Source organism: Rhynchophorus ferrugineus, unplaced genomic scaffold (genome assembly GCF_030347505.1).
Source record: "Rhynchophorus ferrugineus isolate W39M unplaced genomic scaffold, kcgeb_rfMv2 rfM2, whole genome shotgun sequence".
In the NCBI taxonomy this organism is placed as follows: domain Eukaryota; kingdom Metazoa; phylum Arthropoda; class Insecta; order Coleoptera; family Curculionidae; genus Rhynchophorus; species Rhynchophorus ferrugineus.
The window spans coordinates 39,665,643-39,680,369 of record NW_027472581.1 but is presented as its reverse complement, the minus strand read 5'-3'; the positions used below and the strand labels follow the sequence as shown (position 1 = coordinate 39,680,369).

General features: G+C 32.0%; 2 protein-coding genes across 11 annotated transcripts in view; one reads left to right on the top strand and one right to left on the bottom strand.

Annotated features, from left to right (window-relative positions):
• Positions 1–14,727, top strand: part of LOC143192067 (TOX high mobility group box family member 4-B) — a 434,710-nt gene that overhangs the window by 170,276 nt on the left and 249,707 nt on the right. The window contains exon 2 of one of the 10 annotated variants that reach the window (XM_076397549.1): positions 656–704. The exons of the other annotated variants lie outside the window; for them this stretch is intronic. The gene's annotated coding sequence lies outside the window, so the exon portion shown is untranslated. The remainder of the gene's footprint in view (positions 1–655; positions 705–14,727) is intronic. 10 annotated transcript variants of the gene reach the window in all.
• LOC143192070 (ATP-dependent DNA helicase Pif1-like) overlaps positions 1–14,727 on the bottom strand; it is a 599,413-nt gene that overhangs the window by 379,693 nt on the left and 204,993 nt on the right. The gene's annotated exons all lie outside the window — the stretch shown is intronic.

Sequence of the window (14,727 nt, the reverse complement as noted above, 5' to 3'; positions counted from 1 at the left end):
ATAGACCAGATGATTCTCACTTATTCCTATAGATACAGCATAGACGAAACGAGCAGCACTTCCATTTTTACTAAAATAAAATGGGGGATATGTTGTTCCTCATATAATTCAACTGCTATTTAAAAACCTATGAAGAAGAAATGTACAACTAGAAAGATGGAAAAAGTAGTATCAATCATTTTAATTTATTATAAATAAAATACCTCCTTGTTACTTTAAACTATTAATTAATTATTGTTATATAAACTGTAACAAATATATAGATAGCCCGAAACTATATTATAGAAATAAATTTGGCAATTCATTAATTTCGCACGACATCCTCATCAGTCAGTTAAATTATTGAGACGTGTGCCACGCCCACACCCAACAAATTGTTCAGACACTGCACCAGTAACTGAAACTTTCATTTAATTTTCATCATTACAAAATATATTACCGCTTAGAACTTTCACTTCTACCGATCTTATCAAACCCGATCTTATTAATTAAATTTATATTCAGAATTCACCTTATACTTGAATTAAACTGATTTGAATATTCAATTGTAACTGTTCTACCGAATATTATATTAATAAAACTTAAATATATGTAAATTTTAAAAATAAATTTGAAAGTATATAAATATTTATATGTATCCTCTTTTTTGTTTCAGGTAATATAAATAGCCGTCAACTGTGCAATCGAAAAATACATTTCCTTCGGTAAGTGGTTGCATTATCAGAAAATCTTTCCTTCAATACAAAAGGAAATAATTTAACTGCTATAAAAATCCGACATAAATCTTCAGAAAATATCGAGTTTAACTTGAAAGGCCCTTCATCTTCAACACCATATGGTGGTTTTGTTCTTTTATACCTTTACCCACTCTACCATGGTAACAGACCGTTTTCGAATACCTTCTTGTAGCGCAACGTTATTTTTATTCATTTAAATGGTAGAGGAAAGCAGGTAGACTAGATATATGTATTACGATTGAATATCCGATTGTTGTTTCCTTAAAAATATATTCTCAGAATTTTTTGTACTTTAAATTCTTAATTATATGAATACACATATATTAATATTTAATAATTTCTATTGAGATGTAACAAGAATTCGATTAGATTCTTCGTTCGATTAGTTCACTTGATATGCTCTTTCTCTGCTGTTTCAATCAAAATTTTAATTCTCTGTTTAATTCTATTGTACTCCTATTCTGTAAATCTTAGATCTATTAAATCTCTTAAAATTACAAAATAAACACACGAGTAACTTGTTATATTTGGTATCGCTACCTCAATATTATTTTTCTTGTAAAACTATACCAGGGCTATATTCTCATTTACGTGAACTATCAATTAACTTCTAGGGTATATACAACAGACAACTTATGAAACAGGAGTATTTGAGTTAGTTTCGACGTTTTAACACTGAAGAAATAAAGAAAAATTGCTCTCGAATTTAATTGATATAATCAAATGGTTCATTTCATCTAACACTTGTTCGAAATAATGTCACTGGTATAATTGAACAGCATATGAACTTTAATGTAATTGCTCCAAAAATGGCTGACTATTTGATAAACCCAAAAGGCCTGCCTGTTTATCATATTCAAATGCTGATAAAAATTGGTAAAATTATTGACTAACAATTTGGCAAATACATTAACAATAATTGACATATTTTATACCATTTTGTACCCTATTTTATCAAACTATAGTTTTTCAAGTGATAAATAACTATAATACACTTTTAAACTAAATAAACAATTGAATATTACATGGATATTCTTCTGTTGATTGGTTGATTGTAACTCAAAATCATGTCTGAATAATCAGTATATAGGGTGGCGCAAAAGCCTCGCTACCATTTTGATTGCTCAAACTTTGCTTGACTTTGCTCAAAAAAAATGTAAGTAAGTTTGGTTTCCATAAAATGTTTATTTGGTCTTTACATATTTTTTTCGTTATGATTGAAAAATTATGTCGGCTAAATGGTGACCGCGATTCGCTATGAATCTTTCGGTTCTTTTTGATGCATTTTTTATGACATCGTGTAACATCTGAGGCTGAATATCTTCGAAACGAAATTCGTGACGCCTATTGTCTTTAATATGTTGAATCATTTGGGGCTTCTTCACATAAACTTTTGATTTTTAAAAACCCCATAAGAAAAAGTCTCAAAAATCTCATTCAATATTCAATTCAATTATTGAATTTTTGAACGAGCTGTTTGTTCTGTGGCCCCATCTAGCTGAAATCACATGTTCTCTAGTCTTTGCTCCATTTCAGGCACAATAATATTTCGAATCATGTCTTGGTACTGTTCAGCAGTAACAGTAACTACAACACCTTAGTAAATACACAAAGGATTATGTAGTTATCTATCCCAAAAGTTTACTGAAAAATATTTTGAAAGAACTCTTGTGGATAAAGGTACAAACAGCACTTAAGGCCATTAATAAAACGTCAATAAATAAATGGCCGCTTCCCTTGGTCCAAATTTTGATTAATGCAGATGAATAGGATGTACATCGATGCCAAGTCGGTACTGTAATCCGGATAAGATAATGTTGTCACGCCATGTGTCGTGACATGTTCGCCGATATTCCTGAGAAACTCCCTGACGACAAATATTCTGCGTAAAATATATTGAACACTGTTTTTGCCAAGTTGAACCTACCCTATATAACCCTAATACTCAGCCAATGATCAAAATCTGGTTTTCCCTTGAGGTCCATAAACGCCCAACACTGGCTTCTGCGATTTTCTGGCACTCTCGGAATGTATTGTACTTCTCTACACTCTGATAAATACCGACCTTTCGTGGAAAGATACCCTTGCCAGTTCATTGATAGGGTGGTTGGTCGAGAACACAATTTTTAACTAACTAATAAAAAGTTTGGCACATGCTCTATATACATAATAATGACCTAAGAAGTATAACAAATATACCCATATGGTGCAGAAACAATTACTTATCCCAGACGTCCGAATTCGCAATAAGACATGAGAATTTCTACCAAGATTAAGGTAAAACACATACTCAAGAGAATAAAACCATTTAAGCTAATGCAGTATAAACCAGAGTAAAATCTTAATTAGTACATGAACCATATTATTTTTTAGAGACTAAGTAAGCGCCAGCGCCAAACATGCAGTAGGTCTGCTCCAGATAAACCTTATTTGGTAAAAAAAGATAATTAAAGAAAAAATGAATATATGCTGAGAAACACAGAATAGTATTATTTAACCTGTTATTGTAATAGCTTATATACATAATGTTTTTGTAAGAAAAACATCAATTTTATTTAATTTAATCAAGTTAACATTAAGTTAACTGTGGAGTATAAATTATATAATTATTTTAAACACGAAGAAAAAGTTGTCTCATTTAAGAATAGTTACTGCGTTAATTATCAACAAGCTGTTTTAAAGAAGGTTTAAAAATATGATATATATAATAAAATATATATATTAATAAATATTGAATAAATATATGAATAAATATATATATATATATATATATATATATAAAATAATATATATATATATATATATATAAAATAATATATGAATATATATATATATATATATATATATATATATATTATAGCCTTTATTAAGTAGAAAACATTTCCTGCACAAAAGCCTTGTTCCCATTTTTTGCTTTAACGTTGGGCAGTGGATTTAAAAATTGAGATATAAAATCCACCATAAAAATAGTGCTCAATAACGACTATTGTTAAAACGAATGTTTATTTTCTTGTAACGAAACCATAAAATATTTTATGTTTTAAGCAACCCCTGTTTGAAGTACAACCCTGTCACTATATAGTAAACAAGTCATATTTTAGCAGCAAGTAAACACACACCCATACGGTCGACTCTAACTCAGTAAATATTTTTATTGTTATTTACGAGTATGATAAAAACTTTATGGCCATTTAATTTATCCCCGTCTGTAATTAAAATTATTTTACACTAGCAGTAAAAACGGCATTCTCAACATTAATGTTATTTCTATAAGTTTTCAGTAATTATTTTATGACAGCCCGTGGTAATTACCGTTAAACGTGTGGGTATTTTAAACGTAAGTAGATAGATTTAAACTTAACGAGAACGTCCATTTGTTCGTGATACCATAAAACGAACTTTAAGAGACTAAATATGTTAAAGTTAAAAAGATTTACTGCTCTTTGTATTAGAGTTTAATTTTGCGAGCTCGTACATATATTAATTAAGTGCACACTTTAGTACTAGCAATTAGGAAGTGGGCAGCCAAAAACGTATCTAATTCATCGAAGAATATATCCATTTTGAAAAATATCAATACAACGAAAAAAAATATATCGGATTTATTTTGGCAACAACCAAATATCTATATTTTATAAAAGATCCATCATATTTTTAAGATAAATAAAAAAATATTGATATATTGGACCAAAACAATATTGCTAAACATATTAAAAAGTAACGGTACTTTTAATAGGTTTTCCAAGTCTACGGCTAAGAAAGTGAGCTACTACAATTTGATTTTGGGGGACACATCTTGAACACATACATCCACACACATATACACATCCTGAAGTGTGATGCCGAGAGCCTAGCTCAAATTCCACTTAACTACACCAAGGAATGATTAAAGTAACTGCGGAACGATTGGCAATCCAACGTCAACCTATCTTCTTTTCTTGATAATTAATATCAGTACGAACAATTTTACTTAAAAGTGTATTTAATTTTTTAAAAAGATTTAAAAGAAAGAGGAGGCCACTCGGCGATACAAAGCAACACTAACAGTAAAAACGGGTAAAAATCAACACGATATCTACTTTTATATATCTCCTCGTAACACCATTCTTAGCAGATGGCCCCTCAGACGTAATGCAGATCATAGCCAGGTAGTAGTAGTCGTATAATATCCCATACATTCTTTTATGGTATTACTACCCCTTTAATATTGTTCTTCAACTCCATATCGAGGATCCAAAGTTTAACTCATACTCACTTGTCCACTGAACATAAGTTTAAAACATACTTTTTTCACGCATAACTATATTAGTTCAAAGGGTCCTTATCTTATCAACCCCTGGGTCAAATTGGTTTTATGTTGGTGTTTTTCAACTTCGAGTTTTTTCGTAAACCATTTAATTTCTTCTCAAGCCATATGTACTCTAAGATCTTTGTGAGGGTACATATCATTCTGACCAATTTACACATGTAATTTTTATACACTACACACGGAAGCTAATTTATTCCAGATTATGAACTGCTTATCGAAATACCTTGATATATTTATAAAACCTTATTATTATGAATAGGCATTTTCAGATAAGAGCTTTAATGAATTTCCAATAAGTTGCATACAAAAATAAACTCAAGCACTGCATTTTTGTAGATCTAAAAGCAATAACAATTTTTTGATATTAGAATGAAAATTAATTATTTTGGATAATTCGAAGTTACTGATTTACATCATAACAAGGAAAGCAAAAAATAGCAAAATTGATCAGTGAATAAGTTATTTTTCATTATTACAAAGCTGCATCATTTTTTTCTTTGAAAACTCTACAAAAAATAAAATATTCTTATCTAATCCATCGTATAATCGACTTTTATGAAGGGCTTTATAAAAAAACTCCTAACCGATAAAATGTTGTCCATAAAAAATCCCGAGAAAACCGATTGTCCAAATATGTTTCATTGGTTTCTAAATTACATTTCATCCTTAACTAATTATAAAATGCATACAAAAACATACATAATATAAGAAAGCAAAATATAATTTTAATTAACTAAATAATATAATGCGGTAAGAACTTTCTCTTAATGTGTTTGCATTAATAAATAATATTGCATTAACAATATATTTTTAATTGACAGTAAATAATTTAGCTAATGTTAATATATATATAATCTGGGACAAAAAGAAACAAAACAGTTTATATCTAGAACTCGATAAATAAGGTCAGACAATTAGTGCTGAGTAAAAATAGCATGAAAATGTATATACATTACAACTGTACATATATAATTTTTATTAAAAAAGGATTTTAGTTCTAGGAAACTCAATATATAAAGTAAGTTTTAATGTTTCCTCCGTTGATATACTTCCCTGAATATAAATTAGACTCGTATTTCATATGTCATCTTTACTAGAGAGTTAAATAAGAATATGTAACCCATCTGAATTAATGGAGGAAATTATGTATAAAATATTAAGGCAGGCATACGTACATATGTTTCAGGACGTGACTGAGACATGAATAATATTTATAATCTCATGACTGAGATTAAACTATGAATATTCAGCTGGAAATGATTTCTACGATAAATATCAATATCAATATATTTTTTTAAAATTCTAGAAATATGTATCGACTAGGAAGATCACTCTCAATCTATAAAAAACCTATTTCTCCAGATTAACATCTAAAGTATATTATTAAGAACATGGAATTTATTCTAATTTTCTAAGAAAATCAAATTGATTTGAATATTTTTCTCAAGAAATATATTTCTTCGACTTTTTAGTTTCATCATACATTCTTCTTTGCAGCTATATTTGAAGGCTATAAATAAATAACTTATCTGATGAATACAGTCTGTATATTACATCAAAATGTTGGTATAGATAATAACGATTTATGGATCGGTGACTAATGTTAGAGAAAGGGAATCCGTAGTCTCTGTGTTATTCAAGATATTAAGTGAGTAATATTCAACTGCATTCCGATATAGAATCTCATAAAAATTTTATTTTGATTCCATTGCGTAATTTCAATTTCCACTCTAATAGTAATTTTTTATTTACGAAATAAAAATCGACAATTGCTTTATAAAAATTTATCAAAATAAATAATTCAAATTGCGATGTTCAAAATCAGTTCAAGTTGAAAATTGATTTCTTATACAATGTGGGGCAAAAGTCCCGCTACAATTGCCTATAACTTTGCTTTAAAATAGATAAGTAAGTATGATTTTCATAAAAAGTTTATTTGGTCGTTTCTATATTTCTTTTTTCGTTATGATTGAAAAATTATATCGGCTAAATGGTGACCGTGATACGCTATGCAACTTTCGACTATTTTTAAGGCATTTTCCATGACATCCTGCAACATCTGAGGCTGAATTTCTTCAATTTCGTGACGAATATTGTCTTTAAGATGTTGAATCGTTTCGGGTTTATTCACATAAAATTTTAATTAAAAACAAAACCGTAAGAAAATGTCTCGTGCTGTTAGATCCAGAGATCTGGCTGGCCATGCTAAATTGTCACTTCGCCAAATTAGTCTTCGTGGAAAAACGTCATTCAATAATTGAATTGTTGAACGAGGTGTGAGCGCTGTGGCCCCATCTTGTGGAAACCACATGTCCTCTACTTCCATTTCATGAACAAAAAAATTTCAAATCATGTCTTGGTACCATTCAACAGTAACAATAACTGCAACATCTTGGTCATTTTTAGAGAAATACGAACCGATAATTTCCAGAATGAATACCACACCATACAGTTGTTTTTAGTAGATACAATGTTGTTTCATGAATTAATTGAGGATTCTGTGTTTCCCAGAACCCACTGTGCTGTTTATTGACGTGGCCACTGAGAAGAAAATAGTAGCAATTTTTGGACTAATTGAATTTTGTACGGGAACATTTTCAAATAAAAATTCGCCTTAAACTGCGTGCAGAAATATGTAACTGCAAACCACGTCTCCGAATTAATGTTTCTGGAAACTCTGGAACATTATTGCGCACCAGAGCTACATTTTCAGCGTTACGAGATGTTTGTTGTCTTTCAGAACGAGGCCTGCCTGCTGACGTACCGTACTGACGAAAATTCTTCGCATGTATACGATAAATTGTGAACGATTATTTTTTAAAAATATTGTCACTATTTTTGTTTGTTCTTGTGGCGTATATTTTAAATTTAGCTATTAGTTTTTTTTTCTAGAATAACCAGTTGCTTCTGGCCTAATTTCATAAAAACAATAAACTAACGAATAATATCTGGGTAATGTGGAAACTCTTTTTCATTTATATTAAATGGATATGATGTAAGATTTTAATAATTAAATGTGCTACGAGACAGCCCTGCCAAATTTTATCGAAGGCTTGTTTTACATACGAAAATATAACTGAGCATACTTCTTAACTTCATAGGTTTTTTAAATGACATGTATCATTCTATGCACCTGATCAATTGTTGATTGTTAAGTTAATAATTAATCACAAACTTTATTAATGTAGGCTCTGCCCCTGGACCGGGCCACTTAAATTATCGTTAATTAAAAAAACAACTGAGACTATATATAAGGTCAATTTAAAAGTCCCCGGTCTGACACATAGATGGCGTTACTACAATTATAACTATATGTTTTTTATTTAGCCCTAACACTCAAAAGATGTGTCTATAAAGTTGACAGCTGTCGGACCATTAGTTTGTGAATTACAGTATTTTGAGTGAAGCAACTTTTGTTATTGTAAAAAAATGGATAAAAAAAAATTCGCGTGTTGATAAAATATTGCTTTTTTTTTTTTTTTTTTTTTTTTATAATTATATACATTGTTACTAGTCGTTGCCGACTAACCTACAATTTGTCCTTATAATAGCTTAAATCTAGGTATATATCTAATAGGACTCATCAGTCCTACATAGTCTCTAACATAATAATAATTGTTTTAACACTTTGAGTTTTTTCTAATGCACCTCACTGCACTACACTACAACACACTACACAAGTTCAAATGGTTTGGTCCTTTTGAGTCTGCGTCCGGTTTTGGTGTTGTCCAAGAGTTGTAATACTTCGAAATTAACATGAGAGTGAAGTCTCTCCTCATGTCTCTTTGCAATTCTTTTAATTTCTTGATTGACAGTCGGTATCTGAAGATCTCGATGTAAATAAATGGTCCGGTAATATCTGGGTGCACCTACGATGCTTCTTAGGACTTTGTTCTGGAAAACTTGTATTAGATTTATGTTGCTTTTTGCGGAACATCCCCATAATTGTATTCCGTATGTCCATATAGGTTTTAATATTTGTTTATATAGAAGTAATTTATTATGTATAGTTAATTGAGATTTTCTTCCAATTAGCCAATACATTTTTCTATATTTTAACTCAAGTTCTTTTCTTTTCTTTTTGACATGTTCCTTCCACCGTAGTTTTGCATCAAGTGTCATTCCGAGATACTTAGCATTATTGCTGTATGGTATGACAGTGTGGTTTATGGTCAATGGTGTAAGCGCGGCCTGTTTATAGGTGAATTGAACATGCACAGATTTGTTTTGGTTAATTTGTATTTTCCAGATTTGGGTCCATTTATTTATAGCGTCAGTAGCCTGTTGTAGTTTTCGGGTTGCTTCTTCGCTATTGTTTCCGACAGCAAGAATAGCAGTATCATCAGCAAATGTAGCCATTGTAATGTTTTCGATTTGTGGTATATCACATGTATAAAGTAGGTACAGAATTGGCCCCAGTACACTTCCTTGTGGTACACCTGCTTTAGCTTCTTTTATTGTAGAGTAAGCTTCCTCTTGTTTCACTCTAAACATTCTGGCTGTGATGTAAGATTTTAATAGTTCGGTGTGTTGCTTCGGTAATATTTTCTGTAGCTTATGGACGAGGCCTTTGTGCCATACCTTGTCGAAAGCTTGTGCTACATCTAAGAATACAGCTGAGCATACTTTATTATCTTCATAGGCTTTTTCAATAACATCTGTTATTCTATGCACTTGATCAATCGTTGAATGTTTGGTAATAAACCCAAACTGGTGTGTTGGTATTAGGTTTTTTCTCTCTATAATTGGTTTTAATCTTTTCAAGAGGAGCTTTTCAAATACCTTAGCTATCATCGGTAACAGTGAGATAGGTCGATAAGCTTTTATATCATTTGGTGATTTTCCAGGTTTTGGAACCATTATTATTTCAGCCATTTTCCAAACGTCTGGGACATATTTCAGTCGAAATGCTGCATTGATTAAGTTAGTGAGCTTTATAATACCCTTTCTTGGCAGATTGTGCAGCAATTGCCCTGTTATTAAATCATAGCCTGGTGATTTATTTGGCTTGATGTTAGTTTTAATAACGTTGGTGACTTCTTTCGGAGTTGTTAATTGAATTGTCGAATTTTCGCCGTCTATGTCCGGTAAAGTATGTTCAATTTCACTTTCGTTTGGTTTGAAAGTTTTCTCTAAATGGTCAGCGAATGCTTCTGCTTTCTCCAGGTTGCTGCGTGCCCAACTTCCATGCATGTTTCTTATCGGAGGACTATGTAGACAGGATCGTTTTAGGTATTTAGTGGCTTTCCAGAGCGAGTAGTCTGTGTTCTTGTCATCTGTTAAATTTCGTAGATAGTTATTTATGGAATTGTTTTTAATTTCCAAAATTTCCCTCTTCAACCTTTGTGTTATGTTGTTTAAGATATTCTTATTTTCAGGTGTTCTATTTTGCTGCCATTTTTTCCGTAGTTTTCGTTTTTCAGCTACCATTTCCTTGATTTCTTTCGGGTAATTTATTCCTTTGGTTGAAGTTTTAATTTCTGGAGTGTTATTCCAAGCAGCCTGTTGGATGTCTGCAACGAATTTTTCGGTTTCATAATTTAATTGGTCTTCTGTCTTAAGGGGAACATTTAGTTGAATTCGATTGTTTATTTCTTCAACAAATCCTTCCCAGTCTGTCCTCTTGTTGGTTAATGTTGGATTTTGTTGTTTTCTTATAATGTTTTCACTCAGCGTCAAAATCACAGGTGTGTGATCTGAACTTAAGTCAAAATTTTCTTCAACTTCCATGTAGTTAGTGGTTATGTTTCTAGCTATAAAGAAGTCTAACAGGTCTGGAGTTTTCTCTGGATCGGTAGGCCAATAAGTTGGTTTTCCTGTCGACATGTAACTGCACCCTAGCTCAGCAGCTGCTTTATGTAATTCATTACCTTTAGTTGTCGTCATTCTAGATCCCCATCTTGTATTTTTAGCATTGAAATCACCACCGATTATAAATTTTTCTCCTAGGTTGTTTAGAACATTCAAGTAATTTTCTTTTTTTTGGTTGTATCTTGGAGGGCTATATATGGAAGCTAATGTAACCCTGTATTTGCTAGATATAACAGTTACTGCCGTTACCTGATTTTCTGCTAAACTGAGTCCGGGTTCTTGATGATGGCATATATTATTTTTTATTATTATTGCACTTCCTCCTCTTGCTGTGTTAGCTGGATGAATGGTGTGGTAAAAGTAATATCCTCTAAATTTAATAAAGGATTCCTTTGTCAAATGGGTTTCAGATATTAAGCAAATATCTATTTTTTGCAATTCTAGGAATACTTGTAGGTCAGCGTGATGTTTCTGAATCCCATTAGCATTCCAAATTGCGATGCGGATGTCTTTACTTGCCATTTTTAGTTCTTGAGGCCACCGCCCTATTGTTTTCGAGTTTAAGTAATCTTTCAGAAAACGATTCAATAATCTTTTCCTGGTTGTCCAGCTTTGCTATAAGTTTCAATAGCAGTTCGTTGGTTGTAACGTCTTCTTTTTTTGTTTCTTTTTGAGCGGTTTGGTTTATGCTTTGAGCATAGGTCATTTCATCGTTGATTTCGTTGTACATTTTTGGTTGTTTATTTTGAGTCACTGTTTTTTGCTCTTTAGCCTGACTGATTTTATTTCTTCTCTCTTGGAATGTTTTCGCAACTACGCATCCTCTGTAGCTTGCTGGATGCGCTTCATTGCAATTCGCACATTTCGCTTTTGTTCCTTTGGGTTTTTTGCATTCTCCCGTGATGTGTTTTCCTGAGCATTTTACACACCTTGGTTCCCTTTTACAGAATTTTTGTGTGTGTCCATGTAATTGGCATCTCTTGCACTGTGGCACAAGATTTGCCTTTCTAAGAGGTTCTATTTTTACTTCGACTCCTAGAATTTGTTTAATTTCATAAATTGCTTTTATGTCCGTGTTATGTTGGAATGATAACATAAACAGTGGTAAAGGCTTCTTCTGGACAACTATTTCTCCATTGTTATTTTTATTTCGTTCTTTTTTCAGGATATTTGTGACGTCAGTACATTTAAGTCCATTTTTTATTAACTCTTCCACTATTTTAGTAGTTTTAGCTGTCGGTGGAAGCCCTCTTGCCATTACTTTAATGTCTCTGGTTTGCTTATCTTCATACGAGTGCCATTGTAATTTTAGGAATTCCAAGCACTCAGCAATTTTCGTAAAAGTTTTACGACATTCGGCGTTTAATTTGATTTGTCCATTGTTTAATGTTGTTGCTCTAAATAGTATATTATTTGTTTTCATTGTTTCATATAGCAAGTCAAAGTCTGTGACATTACTTACTATAATTGGAGGTGGTCTCGGCACTTTTATTTCTTTATTCAATTCTTGTGCTTTAATGGTTTTTGGTTGTTGTGGTGAAGCTTCAGGTGTGTAGTTTGCTTTTCGTTTCTTATTTCTTTTAACTGTTATCCAGCCTACTTCTTTTTGCAATTCTTCCTCGTCTGTTTCATAGTTTACAGGCAATTTGTTTTCAGTGCACTGGTTCACTACGGGAATGCTAGTTGGATTGTATGTGCTTTGGTTTTTTATTAGGAGTTGTAGTGCATCTAATTGTTTTTGCATATTTGTTAGTGCAATTTCCAGATTCCGTCGGGCTGTTTTTTCGTTAATATACGCATTATAGAGAGCTTGCTCATTTTGCGTTCTCTTATGGTTTTCTTGACAAAAGATTTGATTCTGTTGTGCCAGATAAGCTTCACCTGACGTTGAGGATTGTGTTTCCATCTCATTTAGTCTCTGGTTCTCTCTATTAATCATTTTTATTTAATGAATAGTTTAATTCACGTTTTTACAAAAATTTCAGTACCGGTATTTGTTTCAGAACCGTTATAACGCCGCATTTGTGGTACAGATGATGCACCTCCGACCCTTAACAGCCCCCAAAATTTTACCTTTGTTACTTTATTGCAGTGACCATCGTTTTAAACACATTTTCACTAAACATTTAACGCGCAGTTTTAACACTGTTATTGTCGTCACGGTTTTTACTTATTTTTTAAAATCGCATTTGTGGCACAGGTAGTACACTTTCAAATTTATTACACTGACCGTCGCTCCAAACACGTCTTTACTCTACGAAGGTCGAACGACAACTCTCATATTGCTTTTTGAAGGGAAAAAATACTGTTATAGCAAAAACTTGGCCTGTTGCCCCAGGAAAATCAACCATCAAGAATTGGTATGCTAAGTTTTAACGTGGTGAAATGAGTACCGAAGATGGTGAACACAGTGAACGCCCAAAAGAGGTTGTTACCGACGAAAACATAAAAAAATCCACAATATGATTTTGAATGACCGTAAATTGAAATTGAATGAAATAGCAGATACTATAAAGATATCAACTGAATGTGCACATCATATCATTCACGAATATTTTGGTATGAGAAAGCTCTGTGCAAAGTGGGTGCCGCGCAAGCTCCTTTTGACCAAAAACAACGACTAGTTGATGATTGGGAGAAGTGTTTAAAGATGATCAAGCGAAATAAACTCGAGTTTTTGCGACAATATGTAACAATGGATGAAACATGGTTCTATCTCCGAAGTCCAATCGACAGTCATCCATGTCGATTATACATCCATATGACTGCATACGATGAACCCGCTCCAAAGCGTGGGAAAACGCAACAGTCCGCTGGCAAGGTTATGACGTCTTTATTTCGGGATGCGCATGGAATAATTTTCATTGACTACCTTGAAAAAGGCAGTACTATTAGCAGCGATTATTACATAGCATTATTGGACCTTTTGAAGAACGAAATCGCCGAAAAACGGCCTCATTTAAAGAAAATGAAGTGCTGCTTCACCAAGACAATGCACCGTATTAGAAGTCAGTAAAAACGATGGCAAACATCTATGAATTGGACTTTGAATTGATTCCTCGTCCACCGTATTCTCCAGATCTGGGTCAGCGACTATTTCGTGTTCTCAGATCTCAAAAGAATGCTCGCTGGGGAGAAATGTTCGTCGAATGCACAGGTGATCGCCGAAACTAAGGCCTATTTTGAAGCAAAGGACAAATCGTACTACAAAAAATGGCATCGGTAAAAGTTGGAGCGTCGCTATAATCAGTGTATCACCCTTGAAGGGCGTGAATGTTGAATAAAAAAAACTAATTTTGGCAAAAAATGTGTTCTACTGTGGTAGGCCGGGGACTTTTCAATTGACCTGTTAATAATAATAGTACATGAAATAGTGAAAATGTATATGTGATGTAAATGGTATATATTATATTTAATAACAGCAAAATGGAAGAAAAATAAACTGTGTATAATAATAAACTTACTGTAGTTTAAAAAGTAGAATATACGGTATAAAATCCATTTATTAAAGTTATTAAAACAAACTATAATTTCGCTTAATTTACTATTCATAAAGTATGTGCTTAGATATTCCAACAACTGTAATTATATCGAACTGTTAGCATATGACTTTAATTAGTGTTTTTCCTTCGAAAAAAAAACTTTATCTTTGTTATTTATTACTTCCTGTTTTGTATAGATAAAACTACTTATTTTTTATGTATATATAAAATATTGTGCATATATCAACAAAAATATACCGAAAAAGTTGATAGTATAAATGTGCGCTCTATATTAGATAACTAACGACACACTTTTCGTAAACACGATCATTTTTTATATGTTCGGACCGGGACACAATAACAAAAATATCATTTATACCCTTTGAAA